Raw genomic sequence first — 26,987 nt, 5'->3', positions numbered from 1 at the left:
AATAGATGTATGATGGGACTACATAAACGCTTACAGCGCTACTTTAAACTAAATCAGTGTGGCATAGACTTTAAAGAAGAAATCAAAGATGTCAAAAAGGAAATGTCAGTTTCAGCAGAAATAAAGAGTAAAGGAATTTTTGTAAGAAGCAGGGAGCAGGAAATTGAGGAAGGTGAAAAATAAAGAAAGTTATAAATAAAAAGGAGTGTATTCAAAATCTAAAAAGAGAAGATGGGTTTTTAACAAAATCCACACAAGAGATGATTGAAACTGTACATACCTTTTATAGTAACATGTACAAAGAGAAACCAGTGCACTTGGAAACATCGGCAGAAATCTTAAAATTCGTTGACAAAACCGTAAAAGAGAATGCACACTTGACACAGAATTTTACTGCTTTAGAGTTAAAAAAATGCCTAACAGGTTTTAAGAGAAGTCGAGCTCCGGGTTTAGACGGGCTTCCTGCAGAATTCTATCTGACCTATTGGGACCTTTTATCATCAGACATTTTAGATGTTTTTAAAGATTTTGAAAAACTCGACCGACTGCCTGACAGTTTTAGAGTGGGAATAGTGACTCTACTTTATAAAAAAAATGATAAGACTGACCTAAAGAATTGGAGGCCCATCACACTTTTAAACTTTGACTGTAAACTTTTTAGCAAGGTTTTAGCGACACGGATGTCCTCTGTTTTAGAGGAGGTAATTCACCCAGACCAAACTTGTGCCATCTCAGGGAGACAACTCACCGACAGCCTCGTACTGATTCGAGACATCATTGATTACGCTAGAGACAGAAACACCCGGCTTGTCATCTTAAATTTAGACTTTGAAAAAGCATTTGATCGGGTCTCGCATCAATATCTCTTTCAGGTGTTGCAGCCATCGAAAAGGGCCCGATTGTTCCTACTTGGTGAGCTTTGCTTGGTTGAGACGCTTGCCCCCCCCCCCCCCCCCCCCCCCCCTGCTCCTCGGCTGACCAAGTAGAAACAATCTATTCGATGGCTGCCTTGTCTTTTACTCTGTGCAAAAGACAAGGCAGCCACAAACACCACGGGAACACCGTATTGAGGCTTTGTTCTGACCACTCATTCGGTGTCGCGTTTCTTTCAAGCAATTCTCCCGGTTAGCCCGCACTCGGCTCGCTCCCAGAGCCGTGTTAAAGTCCACTTCGCATTCACTCTCTTTTCTCAGCAGATTAAAAGAAAGTTTCATCTTTGGCTCCCTGAAACTTCCATCCTGCACCGCTGTTTGCTTTTTCACAAGAGCAGAGGAGAGCGCACCGTTCCCAGCGGCACTGCAGTACCGGGTCGAGGCTTGGAGTGAACGGAGCAAGCTTCTTTTTCAACTCCTATTCTTAAAAATCCATTTAATATGTTGTCCTCGTATAGAGGACATATTAAACTGATAAGAACAGATACTACACTTGATCTTAGCCAAAAGGCCGAGAAGCGATAACTGTCCACTGTTTCAGGTCCGAGGGCCCTTGCTGGCACAATGCGCACTTGTAGCAATGTTCTTTTTATGGCCATAGGTGGCCAGAGTGTCACGTTGCACCTCCGCCCACCCGCTGCACTGAGCACTCTTCAGCCCTTTTAAATGGTATAACTTTGCACTCCCGCATGCTCCAGCAAGCACCATTCAAGCAACAACTTTGCACTCCAGCTTCGAACATCGGCACAGTCGCAACAAGTAAGGCGACTCTACTCAGAGAAGTCACTCTGCAAAGTAGCAAGATTTCTTTTGCACAGACAGAAAGGGCTTCACCCGCAAAGGTAAAGCCTGCCAATAATAGAAACAACTCATTAGTGCTGCTCTCCACGGAAGTCTTTAGTAAAAGGCGAAAGACTTGTATGTTATGAAGAGAAACCAGAGTACGATTATCCGTCACTGCGGGAGCAGGGCATCAGGCTAGTTGGTATAGCCACCTTCCCCATGGTGAGCTTTGCTTGGTTGAGACGCTTGCCGGTTAGCCCACACTCGGCTCACTCCCATAGCCGTGTTAAAGTCTACTTCGCATTCACTCTCTTTTCTCAGCAGACTCTTGGGATTTTATCTATAAAATGAATTCCTTCACTCAAACTATGTGAAAACTGCTTTGTCCTTAATATTTACCATGTCTAGAAAGATTTAAACAAAAAAAACAACGTTGTACTTTGCAGTAAAAGAAAGAGCAAATCTAAAGTTTCAGGAATCCGAGAATAAGCTTACTTTCATGAGTTCTTCACGATTTCGGATTTTGCTATAAAATGAATTCCTTCACTCAAACTAAATTAAAACTGCTAAACCGCTAATCTGTTATATGTAAGGCAGATGTCAAATTCACCGAAATAGGATCAAAGGGTATTCGGCCAATCGAGTTGTAGCAGCTTCGGTAAAAGAGTATAAGTTGAAGAGTTTGTGAATAAAGGTGTGCGCACACATAGTGTGCTGTACGAAAATAGGCAGGGAGCAATGCCGGCTGGGGTATATGTTCTTGTATGTTGTCTGCCTGTTTGATTTGAATGTGTTGTGTAAGTGTCCTGTTGAATGTTACATGTTTGGGCTTTGACACGCTTCACTGTGGTTGTTAACTGTGTGGTGTGTCCTGAAATGTTATATGTTTGGGCTGTGTGACATGCTTAATGCTTGTCAGTAGCTACCCACTTATTCATATATAGCAACTGACAACATAAGAAGTCTGGACATACTTTGATAGTAGTTGTAGAAGTATCCTTATTGATAATAGATCACTAATTCATAGTGATAGAACAGTAGATGAACAGGTGCTTGCACATGTCTCACGAAAATAAAATGGGTGTATGATTGCTGACGGCAGAGCAATACTGCCAAACTTATGAGTTCTTGTGGCAAACTTGATTCAGTGTCTTGACGTGTATACGCTGTTTCGCTGACTTGATTGTCACAAGAAACAAAGTGTGTTTGATAAGATCCGACCATTTTATTACGGGAGGATCAGTATGTATGGATTCTGATGTGACTGATAAACCCATTCGTATCTTAAGCATAATCTAATACGTGAGACAACGCCCTGGCACACGATAAAAAAAAAAAGAGAGAGAGCGGTTTTGTGTCCCCACAGTCCATAATGTAGAAAAGAGAGAAAAAAGCCTTTCTGATTTGGTGTGTGTGCTCATAGTGCAGAGTGTAGAGAAAAGAAAGCCGTTTTGGTGTCACGGGTGTTGTGACTTACACACACACATTTCTAAATTGAGAAAGGAAATTATTTTAGAGGAAGCACTAGAGTTTAGATCCCACATTTATTGATAGGCATTCATTTATTTCTTCACTTCTGATGAAGTTTCAACAATAAACAACAAACTTTGTATTATGAGAAAGAACCAGACTCATTCTTCAGGAATCCGAAAATAAGCTCTATTTTATGAGTTATGCACGAATTCGGATTCTCCTATAAAACGAATTCATTAACTCAAACCAAGTTAAGACTGCTTTGTCCTTCATATTTATTCATGTCTAATCAAGTTTCAACGATAAACAACGTTGTACTTTGTAGAATGAGAAAGAACTTCTTCAGCAATAAGCATCTCTCGACATATGACGAAATACAGATTTTGCTATAAAATTAATTCCTTCTATCAGCCTGACTTAAAACTGTTTGTCCTCCTTATTTATCCACTTCAAATCAAGTTTCAACAATTAAAAAAAATTTGTAGTTTGAGAAAGAACAACTTAATCTTCAGCAATCAGTATAAAAAGAGGTGCAAATGCCAACCATACATACCTAAAAGGTGGAGCGGAAGTATTCAGCTGCAAGTAGGAGTGAATGTTCGACCATAATTTGTAAAAAGCGGGTAAGAAAAGGTTCGAATGCCCGACTATATATTAACAAAAGCGGGAGGAGAGGTCTTCGGATGAGAGTGGGTGAGAATTTCCAACCATAATCTATAAAATACGGTGAAAAAAAATATGTGAATGCCTCATAGAACACTAAAAGCGGAAGCGTTTGGCTGCAAGAAGGTGTGAATGTCCGACTATATTTGGTGAAAAGCAGGTGAAGCAAGGTCTGAATGCCCAACCTTACATCATCAAAAGCGAGATCAGAGGTGTTCGGCTGCAAGAAGGCCATAGTTTGCCAAAAGCGGGTAAGGTGCGAATGACCGACTAAATATCAACAAAAGTGGGGGCGGAGGTCTTCGGATGGAAGTGGGTGTGAATATCCCACCATACAAGTATGGTGGAGAGGAAGCTGTGAATGGCCGACCATAGTAAAAGGCGGGTGAGAGAAGGTGCGAATGTCAAACCATACATAATCAAAACAGGGAGCGGAGGTGTTCTGCTGTAAGAAGGTGTGAATGTCCAACCATAGTTGGTAAAAAGCGGGTAAGAAAAGGTTAAAATACCCGACTGTACACAATCAATAGCGGGAGCGGAGTTGTTCGGCTACTAAAAGGTGTGAAAGTCCGACCATGGTTTGTAAAAAGCGGGTAAGAAAAGGTGCGAATGCCCGACAATGTATGATCAAAAGAGGGAGTGGAGGTTTTCGGCTGCAAGAAGGTCTGAATGTCCAACCATAATTTGTAAAAACCGGGGAAGAAAAGGCTCGAAAGCCCGACTATACACCATCAAAAGTGGGAGCGGAGGTGTTCAGCTGCAAGACGGTCTGAATGTCCATCAATAATTGCTAGAAAACATGAAAGAAAATTTTCGAATATCAAACTGCACGAATGCCTAACCATACATCATCAAAAGAGGGAGCGGAGGTGTTCCGCTGTAAGACGGTGTGAATGTCCGACCATAGATGGTAAAAAGCGGGTAATAAAAGGTTAAATTACCCGACTGTACACAATCAAAAGAGGGAGCGGAGTTGTTCAGCTAAGAGAAGGTGTGAAAGTCCGACCTTGGTTTGTAAAAAGCGGGTAAGAAAAGGTTCGTATGCCCGAATATACACCATCAAGAGCGGAAGCGGAGGTGTTCGGCTGCAAGATATTGTGAACGTCCGACCAAAGTTTGTAAAAAGCAGTTAAGAAAAGGTTCGAATATCTAACCAAACATAATCAAAAGCGGGAGCAGAGCTGTTCGACTGGAAGTAGGTGTGAATGTCAGATCATAATTTGCAAAAAGCTGATGAGAAAGGGTGAGAATGCCCGACTATACACCATCAAATGCGGTAGCGGAGTTGTTCGGCTGTGAGTAGGTGTGAATCTCCAACCATAATTGCTGAAAAATGTGTTAGAAAAGGTAAAAATGCCAGTCCATACATCATCAAAATCGGGAGAGGTGGTGTTCAGCTGCAAGAAGGTCTAAATGTCCATCAATAATTGCTAGAAAACATGAAAGAAAATTTTCGAAAATCAAACCACACATGATCATAAGTGGGAGAGGAGGTGTTCAGCTGCAAGAAGGTGTGAATGTCCACCCATAATACCTGAAAAATGGGTAAAAAAAAGGTGCGAATGCCCAACCATACATCATCAAAAGCAGGAGTGCATGTGTTCGGCTACAAGAAGGTGTGAACGTCCAACCAAAGTTTGTAAAAAGCAGTTAAGAAAAGGTTCGAATATCCAACCATACATAATCAAAAGCGGGAGCAGAGCTGTTCGACTGCAAGTAGGTGTGGATGTCAGATCATAATTTGCAAAAAGCTGATGAGAAAGGGTGAGAATGCCCGACTATACACCATCAAATGCGGTAGCGGAGTTGTTCGGCTGTGAGTAGGTGTGAATCTCCAACCATAATTGCTGAAAAATGTGTTAGAAAAGGTAAAAATGCCGGTCCATACATAATCAAAATCGGGAGAGGTGGTGTTCAGCTGCAAGAAGGTCTAAATGTCCATCAATAATTGCTAGAAAACATGAAAGAAAATTTTCGAAAATCAAACCACACATGATCATAAGTGGGAGAGGAGGTGTTCAGCTGCAAGAAGGTGTGAATGTCCACCCATAATACCTGAAAAATGGGTAAAAAAAAGGTGCGAATGCCCAACCATACATCATCAAAAGCAGGAGTGCATGTGTTCGGCTACAAGAAGGTGTGAACGTCCAACCAAAGTTTGTAAAAAGCAGTTAAGAAAAGGTTCGAATATCCAACCATACATAATCAAAAGCGGGAGCAGAGCTGTTCGACTGCAAGTAGGTGTGGATGTCAGATCATAATTTGCAAAAAGCTGATGAGAAAGGGTGAGAATGCCCGACTATACACCATCAAATGCGGTAGCGGAGTTGTTCGGCTGTGAGTAGGTGTGAATCTCCAACCATAATTGCTGAAAAATGTGTTAGAAAAGGTAAAAATGCCGGTCCATACATAATCAAAATCGGGAGAGGTGGTGTTCAGCTGCAAGAAGGTCTAAATGTCCATCAATAATTGCTAGAAAACATGAAAGAAAATTTTCGAAAATCAAACCACACATGATCATAAGTGGGAGAGGAGGTGTTCAGCTGCAAGAAGGTGTGAATGTCCACCCATAATACCTGGAAAATGGGTAAAAAAGAAGGTGCCAATGCCCAACCATACATCATCAAAAGCAGGAGTGCATGTGTTCGGCTACAAGAAGGTGTGAACGTCCAACCAAAGTTTGTAAAAAGCAGATAAGAAAAGGTTCGAATATCCAACCATACATAATCAAAAGCGGGAGCAGAGCTGTTCGACTGCAAATAGGGGTGAATGTCAGATCATAATTTGGAAAAAGCTGATGAGAAAGGGTGAGAATGCCCGACTATACACCATCAAATGCGGGAGCGGAGTTGTTCGGCTTTGAGTAGGTGTGAATCTCCGACCATAATTGCTGAAAAATGTGTTAGAAAAGGTAAGAATGCCGGTCCATACATCATCAAAAGCGAGAGAGGTTGTGTTCGGCTGCAAGTAGGTGTGAATGTCCAGCCATAATTACTCACAAACGGGTAAGAAAAGGTAGTATTGCCAGACCATATATGATCAAAACAGGGAGCAGAGGTGGTTCAGCTGCAAGAAGGTTTGAATGTCCGACTAAAGTTCAAATATATTAACAAAAGCGGGGGGAGAGGTCTTCGGATGAGAGTGGTTGAAAATTTCCAACCATAATGTATAAAATGCGGTGAAAAAAAGGTGTGATAGAACACTAAAAGGTGGAGCGGAAGTGTTCGGCTGCAAGAAGGTGTGAATGTCCGACTATATTTGGTGAAAAGCAGGTGAAGCAAGGTCTGAATGCCCAACCTTACATCATCAAAAGCGAGATCAGAGGTGTTTGGCTGCAAGAAGGCCATAGTTTGCCAAAAGCGGGTAAGGTGCGAATGACCGACTAAATATCAACAAAAGTGGGGGCGGAGGTCTTCGGATGCAGGTGGGTGTGAATATCCCACCATACAAGTATGGTGGAGAGGAAGCTGTGAATGGCCGACCATAGTAAAAGGCGAGTGAGAGAAGGTGCGAATGTCAAACCTTACATAATCAAAACAGGGAGCGGAGGTGTTCTGCTGTAAGAAGGTGTGAATGTCCAACCATAGTTGGTAAAAAGCGGGTAAGAAAAGGTTAAAATACCCGACTGTACACAATCAATAGCGGGAGCGGATTAGTTCGGCTACTAAAAGGTGTGAAAGTCCGACCATGGTTTGTAAAAAGCGGGTAAGAAAAGATGCGAATGTCCGACAATGTATGATCAAAAGAGGGAGTGGAGGTTTTCGGCTGCAAGAAGGTCTGAATGTCCAACCATAATTTGTAAAAACCGGGGAGGAAAAGGCTCGAAAGCCCGACTATACACCATCAAAAGTGGGAGCGGAGGTGTTCAGCTGCAAGACGGTCTGAATGTCCATCAATAATTGCTAGAAAACATGAAAGAAAATTTTCGAATATCAAACTGCACATGATCATAAGCGGGAGAGGAGGTGTTCAGCTGCAAGAAGGTGTGAATGTCTACCCATAATTACTGAAAAATGGGTAAGAAAAGGTGCGAATGCCTAACCATACATCATCAAAAGAGGGAGCGGAGGTGTTCCGCTGTAAGACGGTGTGAATGTCCGACCATAGATGGTAAAAAGTGGGTAAGAAAAGGTTAAATTACCCGACTGTACACAATCAAAAGAGGGAGCGGAGTTGTTCAGCTAAGAGAAGGTGTGAAAGTCCGACCTTGGTTTGTAAAAAGCGGGTAAGAAAAGGTTCGTATGCCCGAATATACACCATCAAAAGCGGAAGCGGAGGTGTTCGGCTGCAAGATATTGTGAACGTCCGACCAAAGTTTGTAAAAAGCAGTTAAGAAAAGGTTCAAATATCTAACCAAACATAATCAAAAGCGGGAGCAGAGCAGTTCGACTGGAAGTAGGTGTGAATGTCAGATCATAATTTGCAAAAAGCTGATGAGAAAGGGTGAGAATGCCCGACTATACACCATCAAATGCGGTAGCGGAGTTATTTGGCTGTGAGTAGGTGTGAATCTCCAACCATAATTGCTGAAAAATGTGTTAGAAAAGGTAAAAATGCCGGTCCATACATCATCAAAATCGGGAGAGGTGGTGTTCAGCTGCAAGAAGGTCTAAATGTCCATCAATAATTGCTAGAAAACATGAAAGAAAATTTTCGAAAATCAAACCACACATGATCATAAGTGGGAGAGGAGGTGTTCAGCTGCAAGAAGGTGTGAATGTCCACCCATAATACCTGAAAAATGGGTAAAAAAAAGGTGCGAATGCCCAACCATACATCATCAAAAGCAGGACTGCATGTGTTCGGCTACAAGAAGGTGTGAACGTCCAACCAAAGTTTGAAAAAAGCAGTTAAGAAAAGGTTCGAATATCCAACCAAACATAATCAAAAGCTGGAGCAGAGCTTTTCGACTGCAAGTAGGTGTGAATGTCAGATCATAATTTTGCAAAAAGCTGATGAGAAAGGGTGAGAATGCCCGACTATACACCATCAAATGCGGGAGCGGAGTTGTTCGGCTGTGAGTAGGTGTGAATCTCCGACCATAATTGCTGAAAAATGTGTTAGAAAAGGTAAGAATGCCGGTCCATACATTATCATTGAGCGAGAGAGGTTGTGTTCGGCTGCAAGTAGGTGTGACTGTTCGACTAAAGTTTGTAAAAAGTGGGTAAGACAAGGTGCGAATGCCTGACAATGTATGATCAAAAGCGGGAGCGGAGGTGTTCAGCTGCAAGAAGGTCTACATGTCCATCAATAATTGCTAGAAAACATGAAAGAAACTTTTCGAAAATCAAACCACACATGATCATAAGTGGGATAGGAGGTGTTCAGCTGCAAGGTGTGAATGTCCACCCATAATTCCTGAAAAATGGGCAAAAAAAAGGTGTGAATGCCCAACCATACATCATCAAAAGCAGGAGTGGAAGTGTTCGGCTACAAGAAGGTGTGAACGTCCAACCAAAATATGTAAAAAGCAGTTAAGAAAAGGTTCGAATATCCAACCATACATAATCAAAAGCGGGAGCAGAGCTTTTCGACTGCAAGTAGGTGTGAATGTCAGATCATAATTTGCAAAAAGCTGATGAGAAAGGGTGAGAATGCCCGACTATACATCATCAAATGCGGGAGCGGAGTTGTTCGGCTGTGAGTAGGTGTGAATCTCCGACCATAATTGCTGAAAAATGTGTTAGAAAAGGTAAAAATGCCGGTCCATACATCATCAAAAGTGAGAGAGGTTGTGTTCGGCTGCAAGTAGGTGTGAATGTCCAGCCATAATTACTCACAAACGGGTAAGAAAAGGTAGTATTGCCAGACCATATATGATCAAAACAGGATCAAAACAGGGAGCGGAGGTGGTTCAGCTGCAAGAAGGTTTGAATGTCCGACTAAAGTTCAAATATATTAACGAAAGCGGGAGGAGAGGTCTTCGGATGAGAGTGGTTGAAAATTTCCGACCATAATGTATAAAATGCGGTGAAAAAAAGGTGTGATAGAACACTAAAAGGTGGAGCGGAAGTGTTCGGCTGCAAGAAGGTGTGAATGTCCGACTATATTTGGTGAAAAGCAGGTGAAGCAAGGTCTGAATGCCCAACCTTACATCATCAAAAGCGAGATCAGAGGTGTTTGGCTGCAAGAAGGCCATAGTTTGCCAAAAGCGGGTAAGGTGCGAATGTCATACTAAATATCAACAAAATTTGGGGCAGAGGTCTTCGGATGCAAGTGGGTGTGAATATCCAACCATACAAGTATGGTGGAGAGGAAGCTGTGAATAGCCGACCATAGTTTGGAAAAAGCGGGTAAGAAAAGGTTTGAATACCCGAACATACACCATCAAAAGAGGGAGCGGAGGTGTTCCGCTGTACGAAGGTGTGAATGTCCGACCATAGTTGGTAAGAAGCGGGTAAGAAAAGGTTAAAATACCCGACTGTACACAATCAATAGCGGGAGCGGATGTGTTCGGCTACAAGAAGGTGTGAAAGTCCGACCATGGTTTGTAAAAAGCGGGTAAGAAAAGGTGCGAATGTCCGACAATGTATGATCAAAAGAGAGAGCGGAGGTTTTCGGATATAAGAAGGTTTGAATGTCCCACCATAGTTTGTAAAAAGCGGGTAAGAAAAGGTTCGAATGCCCGACTATACACCATCAAAAGCGGGAGCAGAGGTGTTCCGCTGTAAGACGGTGTGAATGTCCGACCATAGTTGGTAAAAAGCGGGTAAGAAAAGGTTAAAATACCCGACTGTACACAATCAATAGCGGGAGCGGAGTTGTTCGGCTACAAGAAGGTGTGAAAGTCCGACCATGGTTTGTAAAAACCGGGAAGAAAAGGCTCGAAAGCCCGACTATACACCATCAAAAAGAAGGTTTGAATGTCCATCAATAATTGCTTTAAAACAAGAAAGTAAATTTTCGAACATCAAACCGTACATGATCATAAGCGGGAGAGGAGGTGTTCCGCTCTAAGACGGTGTGAATGTCCGACAATAGTTGGTAAAAAGCGGGTAAGAAAAGGTTAAAATACCCGACTGTACACAATCAATAGCGGGAGCGGAGTTTTTCAGCTACTAAAAGGTGTGAAAGTCCGATCCTGGTTTGTAAAAAGCGGGTAAGAAAAGGTTCGAATGCCCGAACATACACCATCAAAAGAGGGAGCGGAGGTGTTCGGCTGTAAGACGGTGTGAATGTCCGATCATAGTTGGTAAAAAGCGGGTAAGAAAAGGTTAAAATACCCGACTGTACACAATCAAAAGAGGGAGCGGAGTTGTTCGGCTAAGAGAAGGTGTGAAAGTCCGACCATGGTTTGTAAAAAGCGGGTAAGAAAAGGTTCGTATGCCCGAATATACACTATCAAAACCGGAAGCGTAGGTGTTCGGCTGCAAGAAGGTGTGAACGTCCGACCAAAGTTTGTAAAAAAGCAGTTAAGAAAAGGTGCGAATATCTAACCAAACATAATCAAAAGCGGATGATAAGGTGTTCGACTGCAAGTAGGTGTGAATGTCAGATCATAATTTGCAAAAAGCTGATGAGAAAGGGTGAGAAATCCCGACTATACACCATCAAATGCGGTAGCGGAGTTGTTCGGCTGTGAGTAGGTGTGATTCTCCAACCATAATTGCTGAAAAATGTGTTAGAAAAGGTAAGAATGCCTGTCCATACATCATCAAAAGCGGGAGAGGTGGTGTTCGGCTGCAAGTAGGTGTGAATGTCCATTAATAATTGCTTTAAAACATGAAATAAAATTTTCGAATATCAAACCATACATGATCATTAGCAGGAGAGGAGGTGTTCAGCTGCAAGAAGGTGTGAATTTCCAGCCATAATTACTCACAAAAGGGTAAGAAAAGGTACTATTGCCAGACCATATATGATCAAAACAGGGAGCGGAGGTGGTTCAGCTGCAAGAAGGTTTGAATGTCCGACTAAAGTTTGTAAAAAGCGGGTAAGACAAGGTGTGAATGCCCGACAATGTATGATCAAAAGAGGAGCGGAGGTTTTCGGCTGCAAGAAGGTTATTATTACTGAAAAATGGGTAAGAAAAGGTGCGAAAGCCCAACCGCACATGATCATAAGTGGATGAGAAGGTGTTCGACTGCAAGTAGGTGTGAATGTAAGATCATAATTTGTAAAAAGCGGGTAAGAAAAGGTAAGAATGCCCAACCATAAATTATCAAAAGCGGCAGCAGAGTTTTGGCTGGTATTTATCAATGTCTAGATAGATTTCAACAAAAAACAACGTTGTACTTTGCAGTAAAAGAAAGTGCAAATCAAAAGTTTTAGGAATCCGAGAATAAGCTTATTTTCATGAGTTCTGCACGATTTCGGATTTTATGTATAAAATGAATTTCTTCACGCAAACTAAGTTAACACTGCTTTGTCCTTCATATGTACCCATTTCTACATATATTTCAAGCATAAACTTCCTCATATTACCCTGAATGAGAAAGAGCCACACTTGTGATTAAGCCATACCTCCCTTTTGAGGAGTTCTGCATGATTTGGGATTTTATCTATAAAATGAATTCCTTCACTCAAACTATGTTAAAACGGCTTTTACCTTCATATTTATCAATGTCTCGATAGATTTAAACAAAAAACAACGTTGTACTTTGCAATAAAAGAAAGAGCACATCAAAAGTTTTAGGAATCCGAGAATAAGCTTATTTTCATGAGTTCTGCACGATTTCGGATTTTATGTATAAAATGAATTCATTCACTCAAACCAAGTTAAAACTGCTTTTTCCTTCATATTTATCAATGTCTAGATCGACTTCAACAAAGAACAACATTGTATTTTGCAGTAGAAGAAAGAGCAAAACTGAAGGATCAGGAATCCGAGAATAAGCTTCTTTTCATACGTTCTGCATGATTTGGGATTTTATGTATAAAATGAATTCCTTCACTCAAACTAAGTTAACACTGCTTTGTCCTTCATATGTACCCATTTCTACATATATTTCAAGCATAAACTTCCTCATACTACCCCGAATGAGAAAGAACCACACTTGTGATTAAGCCATACGCCCCTTTTGAGGAGTTCTGCATGATTTGGGATTTTATCTATAAAATCAATTCCTTCACTCAAACTATGTTAAAACGGCTTTTACCTTCATATTTATCAATGTCTCGATAGATTTAAACAAAAAACAACGTTGTACTTTGCAGTAAAAGAAAGAGCCAATCAAAAGTTTTAGGAATCCGAGAATAAGCTTATTTTCATGAGTTCTGCACGATTTCGGATTTTATGTATAAAATTAATTCATTCACTCAAACCAAGTTAAAACTGCTTTTTCCTTCATATTTATCAATGTCTAGATCGACTTCAACAAAGAACAACATTGTATTTTGCAGTAGAAGAAAGAGCAACACTGAAGGATCAGGAATCCGAGAATAAGCTTATTTTCTTATGGGCAAGTGGGAACTGCTTTGTCCTTCATATTTATCAATGTGTAGATGGATTTCAACTTCTTCTACTGCAAAGTCCAATGTTTTTCTTTGTTGAAGTCGATCTAGACATTGATGAATATGGAAGGACAAAGCAGTTTTAACTTGGTTTGAGCAAAGCAATTCTTTTTCTCGCTTTTCACTGCTTTTTACAAACTTTGGTTGGACGTTCACACCTTCTTGCATCCGAACACCTCCGCTTCCGCTTTTGATGATGTATATTCGGGCATTCGAACCTTTTATTACCCGCTTTTTACAAACCATTGTCGGACTTTCACACCTTCTTGCAGCTGAACACCTCCTGTCCCGCTTTTGATGATGTATGGTCCAGTATTCTTACCTTTTCTAACACATTTTTCAGCAATTATGGTCGGACATTCACACCTACTCACAGCTGGACACCGCCGCTCCCGCTTTTGATCATACAATGTCGGGACATCGCTCCTTGTCTTAACAGCTTTTTACAAACTTTAGTCGAACATTCACACCTTCTTGCAGCTGAACACCTCCGCTCCCGCTTTTGATGATGTATAGTCGGGCTTTCGAGCCTTTTCTTACCCGGTTTTTACAAATTATGGTTGGACATTCAGACCTTGCAGCCGAACACCTCCGCTCTCTCTTTTGATCATACATTGTCGGGCATTCGCACCTTGTCTTACCCGCTTTTTACAAACTATAGTCAGACATTCACACCTTGCAGCTGAACCTCCGCTCCCTGTTTTGATCATGTATGGTCTGGCAATACTACCTTTTCTTCCCCCGTTTGTGAGTAATTATGGCTGGACATTCACACCTACTTGCAGTGGAACAGCTCTGCTCCCGCTTTTGATTATGTTTGGTTGGATATTCGAACCTTTTCTTAATTGCTTTTTACAAACCATGGTCGGACTTTCAGACCTTGTAGCCGAACAACTCCGCTCCCGCTATTGATTTTGTACAGTTGGGTATTTTAACCTTTTCTTACCCGCTTTTTACCAACTATGGTCGGACATTCACACCGTCTTACAGCGGAACACCTCCGCTCCCGCTTTTTATGGTGTATAGTCGGGCATTCGAACCTTTTCTTACCCGCTATTTACAAACTATGGTAGGACATTCAAACTTTCGTGTATCCGAAAACCTCCGCTCTCTCTTTTGATCATACATTGTCGGACATTCGCACCTTTTCTTACCCGCTTTTTACAAACCATGGTCGGACTGTCACACCTTCTTGTAGCCGAACACATCCGCTCCCGCTATTGATTGTGTACAGTCGGGTATATTAACCTTTTCTTACCCGCTTTTTACCAAGTATGGTTGGACATTCACACCTTCGTACAGCGGAACACCTCCGCTCCCTCTTTTGATGGTGTATGTTCGGGCATTCCAACCTTTTCTTACCCGCTTTTTCCAAACTATGGTCGGCTATTCACAGCTTCCTCTCCACCATACTTGTATGGTGGGATATTCACACCCACTTGCATCCGAAGACCTCCGCCCCAAATTTTGTTGATATTTAGTCGGACATTCGCACCTTACCCGCTTTTGGCAAACTATGGCCTTCTTGCAGCCAAACAACTCTGATCTTGCTTTTGATGATGTAAGGTTGGGCATTCAGACCTTGCTTCACCTGCTTTTCACCAAATATAGTCGGACATTCACACCTTCTTGCAGCCGAACACTTCCGCTCCACCTTTTAGTGTTCTATCACACCTTTTTTTCACCGCATTTTATACATTATGGTTGGAAATTTTCAACCACTCTCATCCGAAGACCTCTCCTCCCACTTTTGTTAATATATTTGAACTTTAGTTTGACATTCAAACCTTCTTGCAGCTGAACCACCTCCGCTCCCTGTTTTGATCATATATGGTCTGGCTACTACCTTTTCTTACCCGTTTGTGAGTAATTATGGCTGGACATTCACACCTACTTGCAGCCGAACACAACCTCTCTCGCCTTTGATGATGTATGGACCGGCATTTTTACCTTTTCTAACACATTTTTCAGCAATTATGGTCGGAGATTCACACCTACTCACAGCCGAACAACTCCGCTCCCGCATTTGATGATGTATAGTCGGGCATTCTCACCCTTTCTCATCAGCTTTTTGCAAATTATGATCTGACATTCACACCTACTTGCAGTCGAACAGCTCTGCTCCCGCTTTTGATTATGTTTGGTTGGATATTCGAACCTTTTCTTAACTTCTTTTTACATATTTTGGTTGGACGTTCACACCTTCTTGTAGCCGAACACTTCAGCTCCTGCTTTTGATGATGTATGGTTGGGCATTCACACCTTTTTTTTGCCCATTTTTCAGGAATTATGGGTGGACATTCACACCTTGCAGCTGAACACCTCCTATCCCACTTATGCTCATGTGCGGTTTGATTTTCGAAAAGTTTCTTTCATGTTTTCTAGCAATTATTGATGGACATGTAGACCTTCTTGCAGCTGAACACCTCCGCTCCCGCTTTTGATCATACATTGTCAGGCATTCGCACCTTGTCTTACCCACTTTTTACAAACTTTAGTCGAACAGTCACACCTTTTTGCAGCCGAACACCACCTCTCCCGCTTTTGATGATGTATGGTCCAGCATTCTTACCTTTTCTAACACATTCTTCAGCAATTATGGTCGGACATTCACACCTACTCAGAGCCGAACACCTCCGCTCCCGCATTTGATGGTGTATAGTCGGGCATTCTCACCCTATCTCATCAGCTTTTTACAAATTATGATCTGACATTCACACCTGCTTTTGATAATGTATTGGTAGGCATTCGCACCTTTTTTTTTACCCATTTTTCATGAATTATGGGTGGACATTCACACCTTCTTGCAGCCGAACACCTCCTCTCCCGCTTATGATCATGTGCGGTTTGATATTCGAAAATTTACTTTCTTGTTTTAAAGCAATTATTGATGGACATTCAAACCTTCTTTTTGATGGTGTATAGTCGGGCTTTCGAGCCTTTTCTTTCCGGTTTTTACAAACCATGGTCGGACTTTCACACCTTCTTGTAGCCGAACAACTCCGCTCCCGCTATTGATTGTGTACAGTCGGGTATTTTAACCTTTTCTTACCCGCTTTTTACCAACTATGGTCGGACATTCACACCGTCTTACAGCGGAACACCTCTGCTCCCGCTTTTGATGGTGTATAGTCGGGCATTCGAACCTTTTCTTACCCGCTTTTTACAAACTATGGTGGGACATTCAAACCTTCTTGTATCCGAAAACCTCCGCTCTCTCTTTTGATCATACATTGTCGGACATTCGCACCTTTTCTTACCCGCTTTTTACAAACCATGGTCGGACTGTCACATCTTCTTGTAGCCGAACACATCCGCTCCCGCTATTGATTGTGTACAGTCGGGTATTTTAACCTTTTCTTACCCGCTTTTTACCAAGTATGGTCGGACATTCACACCTTCGTACAGCGGAACACCTCCGCTCCCTCTTTTGATGGTGTATGTTCGGGCATTCAAACCTTTTCTTACCCGCTTTTTCCAAACTATGGTCAGCTATTCACAGCTTCCTCTCCACCATACTTGTATGGTGGGATATTCACACCCAATTGCATCCGAAAACCTCCGCCCCAAATTTTGTTGATATTTAGTCGGACATTCGCACCTTACCCGCTTTTGGCAAACTATGGTCTTCTTCCACCTTTTAGTGTTCTATCACACCTTTTTTTTCACCGCATTTTATACATTATGGTTGGAAATTTTCAACCACTTTCATCCGAAGACCTCTCCTCCCGCTTTTGTTAATATATTTGAACTTTAGTTTGACATTCAAACCTTCTTGCAGCTGAACCACCTCCGCTCCCTGTTTTGATCATATATGGTCTGGCAATACTACCTTTTCTTACCCGTTTGTGAGTAATTATGGCTGGACATTCACACCTACTTGCAGCCGAACACAACCTCTCTCGCTTTTGATGATGTATGGACCGGCATTTTTACCTTTTCTAACAAATTTTTCAGCAATTATGGTCGGAGATTCACACCTACTCACAGCCGAACAACTCCGCTCCCGCATTTAATGATGTATAGTCGGGCATTCTCACCCTTTCTCATCAGCTTTTTGCAAATTATGATCTGACATTCACACCTACTTGCAGTCGAACAGCTCTGCTCCCGCTTTTGATTATGTTTGGTTGGATATTCGAACCTTTTCTTAACTTCTTTTTACATATTTTTGTTGGACGTTCACACCTTCTTGCATCCGAACACCTCCGCTTCCGCTTTTGATGATGTATATTCGGGCATTCGAACCTTTTATTACCCGCTTTTTACAAACCATTGTCGGACTTTCACACCTTCTTGCAGCTGAACACCACCTGTCCCGCTTTTGATGATGTATGGTCCAGTATTCTTACCTTTTCTAACACATTTTTCAGCAATTATGGTCGGACATTCACACCTACTCACAGCTGGACACCTCCGCTCCCGCTTTTGATCATACAATGTCGGGACATCGCCCCTTGTCTTAACAGCTTTTTACAAACTTTAGTCGAACATTCACACCTTCTTGCAGCTGAACACCTCCGCTCCCGCTTTTGATGATGTATAGTCGGGCTTTCGAGCCTTTTCTTACCCGGTTTTTACAAATTATGGTTGGACATTCAGACCTTGCAGCCGAACACCTCCGCTCTCTCTTTTGATCATACATTGTCGGGCATTCGCACCTTGTCTTACCCGCTTTTTACAAACTATAGTCAGACATTCACACCTTGCAGCTGAACCTCCGCTCCCTGTTTTGATCATGTATGGTCTGGCAATACTACCTTTTCTTCCCCCGTTTGTGAGTAATTATGGCTGGACATTCACACCTACTTGCAGTGGAACAGCTCTGCTCCCGCTTTTGATTATGTTTGGTTGGATATTCGAACCTTTTCTTAATTGCTTTTTACAAACCATGGTCGGACTTTCAGACCTTGTAGCCGAACAACTCCACTCCCGCTATTGATTTTGTACAGTCGGGTATTTTAACCTTTTCTTACCCGCTTTTTACCAACTATGGTCGGACATTCACACCGTCTTACAGCGGAACACCTCCGCTCCCGCTTTTTATGGTGTATAGTCGGGCATTCGAACCTTTTCTTACCCGCTATTTACAAACTATGGTAGGACATTCAAACTTTCGTGTATCCGAAAACCTCCGCTCTCTCTTTTGATCATACATTGTCGGACATTCGCACCTTTTCTTACCCGCTTTTTACAAACCATGGTCGGACTGTCACACCTTCTTGTAGCCGAACACATCCGCTCCCGCTATTGATTGTGTACAGTCGGGTATATTAACCTTTTCTTACCCGCTTTTTACCAAGTATGGTTGGACATTCACACCTTCGTACAGCGGAACACCTCCGCTCCCTCTTTTGATGGTGTATGTTCGGGCATTCCAACCTTTTCTTACCCGCTTTTTCCAAACTATGGTCGGCTATTCACAGCTTCCTCTCCACCATACTTGTATGGTGGGATATTCACACCCACTTGCATCCGAAGACCTCCGCCCCAAATTTTGTTGATATTTAGTCGGACATTCGCACCTTACCCGCTTTTGGCAAACTATGGCCTTCTTGCAGCCAAACAACTCTGATCTTGCTTTTGATGATGTAAGGTTGGGCATTCAGACCTTGCTTCACCTGCTTTTCACCAAATATAGTCGGACATTCACACCTTCTTGCAGCCGAACACTTCCGCTCCACCTTTTAGTGTTCTATCACACCTTTTTTTTCACCGCATTTTATACATTATGGTTGGAAATTTTCAACCACTCTCATCCGAAGACCTCTCCTCCCACTTTTGTTAATATATTTGAACTTTAGTTTGACATTCAAACCTTCTTGCAGCTGAACCACCTCCGCTCCCTGTTTTGATCATATATGGTCTGGCTACTACCTTTTCTTACCCGTTTGTGAGTAATTATGGCTGGACATTCACACCTACTTGCAGCCGAACACAACCTCTCTCGCCTTTGATGATGTATGGACCGGCATTTTTACCTTTTCTAACACATTTTTCAGCAATTATGGTCGGAGATTCACACCTACTCACAGCCGAACAACTCCGCTCCCGCATTAGAGAAATAAAAGGACACCTTTATTCAAACTCATTTTGACAGGTGACCTCTGACCTCTTATCGATCAATCAAATTAATATGACAGGTGACCTTTGTTTGACATCCGTTTGCTGACATCTGGGGATATGACTTTTGACCTCTTATCGATCGATCAAGCTATTTTGACGTGTGACCTCTGTTTGACATAGATTAGCCATCTGTTGAAGAGATCTAAGGAAGGAAGGGGGAGTTTATGGCTAGGGTTAAGAATTATTACAGCTAAAGTCAGGAGGTTGTGAGAAATATATTAGTTGAATGTTTAAATAAGAGAAAGGGTTAGGGTTAATAGAAAAGGTTAAGTTGTAGAAGCGGTCAGCATTTTAACAGCTTCAAAGACCGGTCCCTGTAAGGTAAAGATGGGAAAATAATTAGATGTGTGGGGTGGGGTCTGTTAACAGACATCTGGTTGTCTCTGGCTGCACCATACTGTGACACTGAACGGAGGATGGGTTGTTTATAGCAAATAGAGGTAGGTTTAAATTACATGAAAAAGGTTTCCCTCTTAGTTTGCATACATGTTGTATATGGTATCATGGGCTAATCTACAGAGAATTCACTAATAGAACAGGTTGCCCATAAAGTTTACATCTAGTTCTCGCTCTGACTGATACTATGAGAGCCAACTGCAGGGGGTCGTAAGAATGCATCATGCTGTGGCACTGGGCTGTAGGGGGCAAATGGCCCGGGTCAATAAGAATGCAAAGTACAGTGTGGTAAACAGTATGTGTCCTTGTCTTAGTTCGCAAGTAAACAAATGAACATATATGATGTTCACAAGGATGCACCATGCTGTGTGGGAATGAGATAACATTTTAAGTCTCGTACGAGCAAGGCTCAGGGTGCCGGAAAGTCCTCCTTTTACCAGGTGTTGCTAGCACTGCATGGATTTGGGTGGGGTGGGGTGGGGGGGGGGGGTGTTAACAGACATCTGGTTGTCTCTGGCTGCACCATACTGTGACACTGAACGGAGGATGGGTTGTTTATAGCAAATAGAGGTAGGTTTAAATTACATGAAAAAGGTTTCCCTCTTAGTTTGCATACATGTTGTATATGGTATCATGGGCTAATCTACAGAGAATTCACTAATAGAACAGGTTGCCCATAAAGTTTACATGTAGTTCTCGCTCTGACTGATACTATGAGAGCCAACTGCAGGGGGTCGTAAGAATGCATCATGCTGTGGCACTGAACAGTAAGGACAAATGGGTTCATTAAGAATGCAAAGTACAGTGTGGTAAACAGTATATGTCGTTGTCTTAGTTCGCAAGTAAACAAATGAACATATATGATGTTCACTAGGATGCACCATGCTGTGTGGGAATGAGACAACGTCTTACTTCACAAGTAAACAGAATCAATCTGTTACTAACCGTAGGGTGGATATAAACTAAGTGTGAAGAGCAAATGGGTTGAAATTAGCACTTCAAGAAATTTTTAAAACACTCCCTTATTTCTATGGAGGGGGGTAAGACTATATAAAATGGTTCAGGCATTTACGTCAGGGGCTCAACCGACAGGATAGGAACCATGGACACAGGTACGCAAAAAGTCTCCTTAAAACTTTAAAAAAAAAAAAAAACAACAAAAAAAAACCAAAAAAAAAAAAAACAACAACAAACAACTTTTTTAGGACGGAAAACAAGAGCTGACATCCATACACAGCCAACCGGCGGTTCTTTGGCACTCTTAGGAGTATTCAACGGTAAGTAAAAAAGATCTGATGATAAACATATGAATGCGTGTATAATTATATTACCACACCATGACAGAGTGTTAATTTCCAGAGTTGGACGCAGAGGATTTGGATGACTTCATATTGACGCAAGCCGATTATGGTAATGTTACTTTAACTTTAATAACCTTTAACAAGTGAAATGTTTCAATGAAATAACAACAGATGTAATTGTTCACAGATTTACTAAACAGTGTGGAGCAAGGCCGAAAAAAGAAGAACCCAGCCGTGTTCGAAGGTGAATTGACTTTAAACGCGCCGGGAGGGGGAAACGGACTTTCCCTGAATAAATCCCGGCTACGACGAAGACTGCTCCCTGTACAACACAACCAGTTTTCAACTGAGTGTCCGAGTGTTAGTACAGAGGACGGACGGCAGGAAACATCTGTTCTACACACACCACCGAGTATACCTTACAGCCCACGAGAAACCCAACGACCCGAGTCGCCTGTGAGCGGCTACCATACCGACACGGCTGCAGGGGCTGAAGGGGCTGTCGGTTTACTAGGCTGCATAACGGCGCAGCTATTAGAGGCGCCAAGCGTTGCTCGCGGGGAGGAGGGACCCCTCGCTAAACAGCCTGATCAGCGGGGTAAGTTTTTAAAAAAAACTCATCACTCATTGTTTTTGTTTTCTCACGTGAGCGCGTAAGCGTCATACGTCATCAACACGGATGTGACGCATAGGGAGAGCGTGAAGGGTGAGAGGGGTTAAAAGAGCGCAGCCTTTTTTTTTCCAGTAGAACTCATGTCTGGTGCCTGTAAAACAAGCCAGTTGATATATTATTACTGCTCTGTCCACTTATCCGTGCTGCATTCAACGGGAGCATTACATGGTAACATCTATGCAAATTTCACATAGTGTATACTTAAGCAAGGTTTTTTTTTTTTAAAATTTATTTATTTATCTATTTTACGCTATTAAACTGTGTTTCAATTTGACAGAATCTGATGTTATAGCTCCCGTGAGGTCCGTGGTGTAGAATCGGCGGTGCAATAGAGTGCGCAACAGACTGTCGCTTGTCGAAGGGCTAATGAAAGGTACAGCCTATTATTATTATTATTATTATTATTATTATTATTATTATTATTATTGTTATTTTAAATTATTATTATTAATTTTTTTTTAAATTTTTTTATATATAATTTCTTTAATTTTTTTCATTTATTTTAATTTAAATTTTAAATTTTTAATTAAATTTTTTTTTTTTTTTAAACTTTAATTTAAATTTTTAATTCTTAATTTTTTTTTATTTATTTATTTTTTTTATTTATTTATTTTTTTTAAATTCACAATCACTGAACCAGGTATATTCAAAATACTTTTATGGTTATTTCTCCTTCAACCACAGAGGCCGATCTGTCAATAGAACGGATAAATCCTCCAAACCGGCCCGACCCTCGTCTGTGGAGGAAAAGAAACGCTACCATCCGACGTGAAAGATCAAGAGCTCGGGCATTCATGAGAAGTAGCGAGATTCTTATACAGAGAATTAACCGTGACTTGGCCGTGATTTCGAAGTAAAGTAAATGTGTGTATATATATATAAGTAGATATCTTAACCCCTCTTAGCCATTCTCAATTCTGTGTAAAGATGGATAATCAAGCAGGCAGAGCTGTGCCGGCTGTAATATCCGAGGCTGTGGGAAATTTGGAAAACATGTTTCTTGTGACAATCAAGTCAGCGAAACAGCGTATACACGTCAAGACACTGAATCAAGTTTGCCACAAGAACTCATAAGTTTGGCAGTATTGCTCTGCCGTCAGCAATCATACACCCATTTTATTTTCGTGAGACATGTGCAAGCACCTGTTCATCTACTGTTCTATCACTATGAATTAGTGATCTATTATCAATAAGGATACTTCTACAACTACTATCAAAGTATGTCCGGACTTCTTATGTTGTCAGTTGCTATATATGAATAAGTGGGTAGCTACTGACAAGCATTAAGCATGTCACACAGCCCAAACATATAACATTTCAGGACACACCACACAGTTAACAACCACAGTGAAGTGTCAAAGCCCAAACATGTAACATTCAACAGGACACTTACACAACACATTCAAATCAAACAGTCAGACAACATACAAGAACATATACCCCAGCCGGCATTGCTCCCTGCCTATTTTCCTACAGCTCACTATGTGTGCGCACACCTTTATTCACAAACTCTTCAACTTATACTCTTTTACCAAAGCTGCTACAGCTCGATTGGCCGAATACCCTTAGATCCTATTTCGGTGAATTTGACATCTGCCTTACATGTAACAGATTAGCGGTTTAGCAGTTTTAATTTAGTTCGAGTGAAGGAATTCATTTTATCGCAAAATCCGAAATTGTGAAGAACTCATGAAAGTAAGCTTATTCTCGGATTCCTGAAACTTTAGATTTGCTCTTTCTTTTACTGCAAAGTACAACGTTGTTTTTTTTTTTATTAAATCTTTCTAGACATGGTAAATATGAAGGACAAAGCAGTTTTAACATAGTTTGAGTGAAGGAATTCATTTTATAGATAAAATCCCAAGAGTCTGCTGAGAAAAGAGAGTGAATGCGAAGTAGACTTTAACACGGCTCTGGGAGCGAGCCGAGTGTGGGCTAACCGGGAGAATTGCTTGAAAGAAACGCGACACCGAATGAGCGGTCAGAACAAAGCCTCAATACGGTGTTCCCGTGGTGTTTTTGTTGCTGCCTTGTCGATTGCACAGGGGCAAGCGTTTCAACCAAGCAACGCTCACCATGGGGAAGGTGGCTATGGCAACTAGCCTGATGCCCTGCTCCCGCAGTGACGGATAATCGTACTCTGGTTTCTCTTCATAACATACAAGTCTTTCGCCTTTTACTAAAGACTTTCGTGGAGAGCAGCACTAATGAGTTGTTTCTATTTTTGGCAGGCTTTACCTTTGCGGGTGAAGCCCTTTCTGTCTGTGCAAAATAAATTTTGTTACTGTGCAGAGTTACTTCTCTGAGTAGAGTCGCCTTACTTGTTGCGATTGTGCCGATGTTCGAAGCTGGAGTGCAAAGTTGTTGCTTGAATGGTGCTTGCTGGAGCATGCGGGAGTGCAAAGTTATACCATTTAAAAGGGCTGAAGAGTGCTCAGTGCAGCGGGTGGGCGGAGGTGCAACGTGACACTCTGGCCACCTATGGCCATAAAAAGAACACTGCTACAAGTGCGCATTGTGCCAGCAAGGGCCCTCGGACCTGAAACAGTGGACAGTTATCGCTTCTCGGCCTTTTGGCTAAGATCAAGTGTAGTATCTGTTCTTATCAGTTTAATATGTCCTCTATACGAGGACTACATATTAAATGGATTTTTAAGAATAGGAGTTGAAAAAGAAGCTTGCTCCGTTCACTCCAAGCATCGACCCAGTACTGCAGTGCCGCTGGGAACGGTGCGCTCTTCTCTGCTCTTGTGAAAAAGCAAACAGCGATGCAGGATGGAAGTTTCAGGGAGCCCAAGATGAAACTTTCTTTTAATCTGCTGAGAAAAGAGAGTGAATGCGAAGTAGACTTTAACACAGCTCTGGGAGCGAGCTGAGTGTGGGCTAACCGGGAGAATTGCTTGAAAGAAACGCGACACCGAATGAGTGGTCAGAACAAAGCCTCAATACGGTGTTCCCGTGGTGTTTGTGGCTGCCTTGTCTTTTGCACAGAGTAAAAGACAAGGCAGCCATCGAATAGGGCCCGATTGTTCCTACTTGGTCAGCCGAGGAGCAAGGGGGGGGGAGCAAGTGTCTCAACCAAGCAAATCTCACCAAGTAGGAACAATCGGGCCCTATTCGATGGCTGCCTTTTCTTTTACTCTATGCAAAAGACAAGGCAGCAACAAAAACACCACGAGAATCCCGTATTGAGGCTTTGTTCTGACCGCTCATTCGGTGTCGCGTTTCTTTCAAGCAATTCTCCCGGTTAGCCGACACTCGGCCCGCTCCCATAGCCGTGTTAAAGTCTACTTCGCATTCACTCTCTTTTCTCTGCAGACTCTTGGGATTTTATCTATAAAATGAATTCCTTCACTCAAACTATGTCAAAACTGCTTTGTCGTTCATATTTACCATGTCTAGAAAGATTTAAACAAAAAAAACAACGTTGTACTTTGCAGTAAAAGAAAGAGCAAATCTAAAGTTTCAGGAATCCGAGAATAAGCTTACTTTCATGAGTGCTTCACGATTTCGGATTTTGCTATAAAATGAATTCCTTCACTCAAACTAAATTAAAACTGCTAAACCGCTAATCTGTTACATGTAAGGCAGATGTCAAATTCACCGAAATAGGATCTAAGGGTATTCGGCCAATCGAGCTGTAGCAGCTTCGGTAAAAGAGTATAAGTTGAAGAGTTTGTGAATAAAGGTGTGCGCACACATAGTGAGCTGTAGGAAAATAGGCAGGGAGCAATGCCGGCTGGGGTATATGTTCTTGTATGTTGTCTGACTGTTTGATTTGAATGTGTTGTGTAAGTGTCCTGTTGAATGTTTGGGCTTTGACACTTCACTGTGGTTGTTAACTGTGTGGTGTGTCCTGAAATGTTATATGTTTGGGCTGTGTGACATGCTTAATGCTTGTCAGTAGCTATCCACTTATTCATATATAGCAACTGACAACATAAGAAGTCTGGACATACTTTGATAGTAGTTGTAGAAGTATCCTTATTGATAATAGATAAACTAATTCATAGTGATAGAACAGTAGATGAACAGGTGCCTGCACGTCTCACGAAAATAAAATGGGTGTATGATTGCTGACGGCAGAGCAATACTGCCAAACTTATGAGTTCTTGTGGCAAACTTGATTCAGTGTCTTGACGTGTATACGCTGTTTCGCTGACTTGATTGTCACAAGAAACAAAGTGTGTTTGATAAGATCCGACCATTTTATTACGGGAGGATCAGTATGTATGGATTCTGATGTGACTGATAAACCCATTCGTATCTTAAGCATAATCTAATACGTGAGACAACGCCCTGGCACACAATCAAAAAAAAAAAGAGAGAGCGGTTTTGTGTCCCCACAGTCCATAATGTAGAAAAGAGAGAAAAAAGCCTTTCTGATTTGGTGTGTGTGCTCATAGTGCAGAGTGTAGAGAAAAGAGAGAAAAGAAAGCCGTTTTGGTGTCACGGGTGTTGTGACTTACACACACACATTTCTGAATTGAGAAAAGAAATTATTTTAGAGGAAGCAGTAGAGTTTAGATCCCACATTTGTTGATAGGCATTCATTTATTTCTTCGCTTCTGATGAAGTTTCAACAATAAACAACAAACTTTGTATTATGAGAAAGAACCAGACTCATTCTTCAGGAATCCGAAAATAAGCACGAATTCGGATTCTCCTATAAAACGAATTAATTAACTCAAACCAAGTTAAGACTGCTTTGTCCTTCATATTTATTCATGTCTAATCAAGTTTCAACGATAAACAACGTACTTTGTAGAATGTGAAAGAACTTCTTCAGCAATAAGCATCTCTCGACATATGACGAAATACAGATTTTGTTATAAAATTAATTTCTTCTATCAGCGTGACTTAAAACTGTTTGTCCTCCTTATTTATCCACTTCAAATCAAGTTTCAACAATTAAAAAAAAATTGTAGTTTGAGAAAGAACAACTTAATCTTCAGCAATCAGTATAAAAAGAGGGTAACAAAAGGTGCAAATGCCAACTATACATCACTAAAAGGTGGAGCGGAAGTATTCAGCTGCAAGTAGGTGTGAATGTTCGACCATAATTTGTAAAAAGTGGGTAAGAAAAGGTTCGAATGCCCGACTAAATATTAACAAAAGCGGGAGGAGAGGTCTTCGGATGAGAGTGGGTGAGAATTTCCTACCATACAAGTATGGTGGAGAGGAAGC

At 41.6% G+C, this 26,987-nt stretch overlaps 4 non-coding genes across 4 annotated transcripts; 2 read left to right on the top strand and 2 right to left on the bottom strand.

Annotated features, from left to right (window-relative positions):
• Positions 1-1,271: 1,271 nt before the first annotated feature.
• Positions 1,272-1,455, bottom strand: LOC140286482 (U2 spliceosomal RNA). Its single transcript, XR_011911284.1, has one exon. It is a non-coding gene; the product is annotated as a U2 spliceosomal RNA (small nuclear RNA).
• A 308-nt stretch (positions 1,456-1,763) lies between these two features.
• On the bottom strand, positions 1,764-1,877 carry LOC140286487 (U5 spliceosomal RNA). Its single transcript, XR_011911288.1, has one exon. It is a non-coding gene; the product is annotated as a U5 spliceosomal RNA (small nuclear RNA).
• A 22,058-nt stretch (positions 1,878-23,935) lies between these two features.
• Positions 23,936-24,049, top strand: LOC140286495 (U5 spliceosomal RNA). Its single transcript, XR_011911296.1, has one exon. It is a non-coding gene; the product is annotated as a U5 spliceosomal RNA (small nuclear RNA).
• Positions 24,050-24,357: 308 nt separating this feature from the next.
• LOC140286492 (U2 spliceosomal RNA) lies at positions 24,358-24,541 on the top strand. Its single transcript, XR_011911293.1, has one exon. It is a non-coding gene; the product is annotated as a U2 spliceosomal RNA (small nuclear RNA).
• Positions 24,542-26,987: the final 2,446 nt, after the last annotated feature.

The sequence above is a fragment of the Leuresthes tenuis genome, unplaced genomic scaffold, assembly GCF_036924035.1.
Source record: "Leuresthes tenuis unplaced genomic scaffold, fLeuTen1.0.hap1 SCAF_96, whole genome shotgun sequence".
NCBI classification, from domain to species: domain Eukaryota; kingdom Metazoa; phylum Chordata; class Actinopteri; order Atheriniformes; family Atherinopsidae; genus Leuresthes; species Leuresthes tenuis.
The sequence above is the reverse complement of the archived record's forward strand: the minus strand, read 5'-3'. Positions and strand labels throughout refer to the sequence as shown.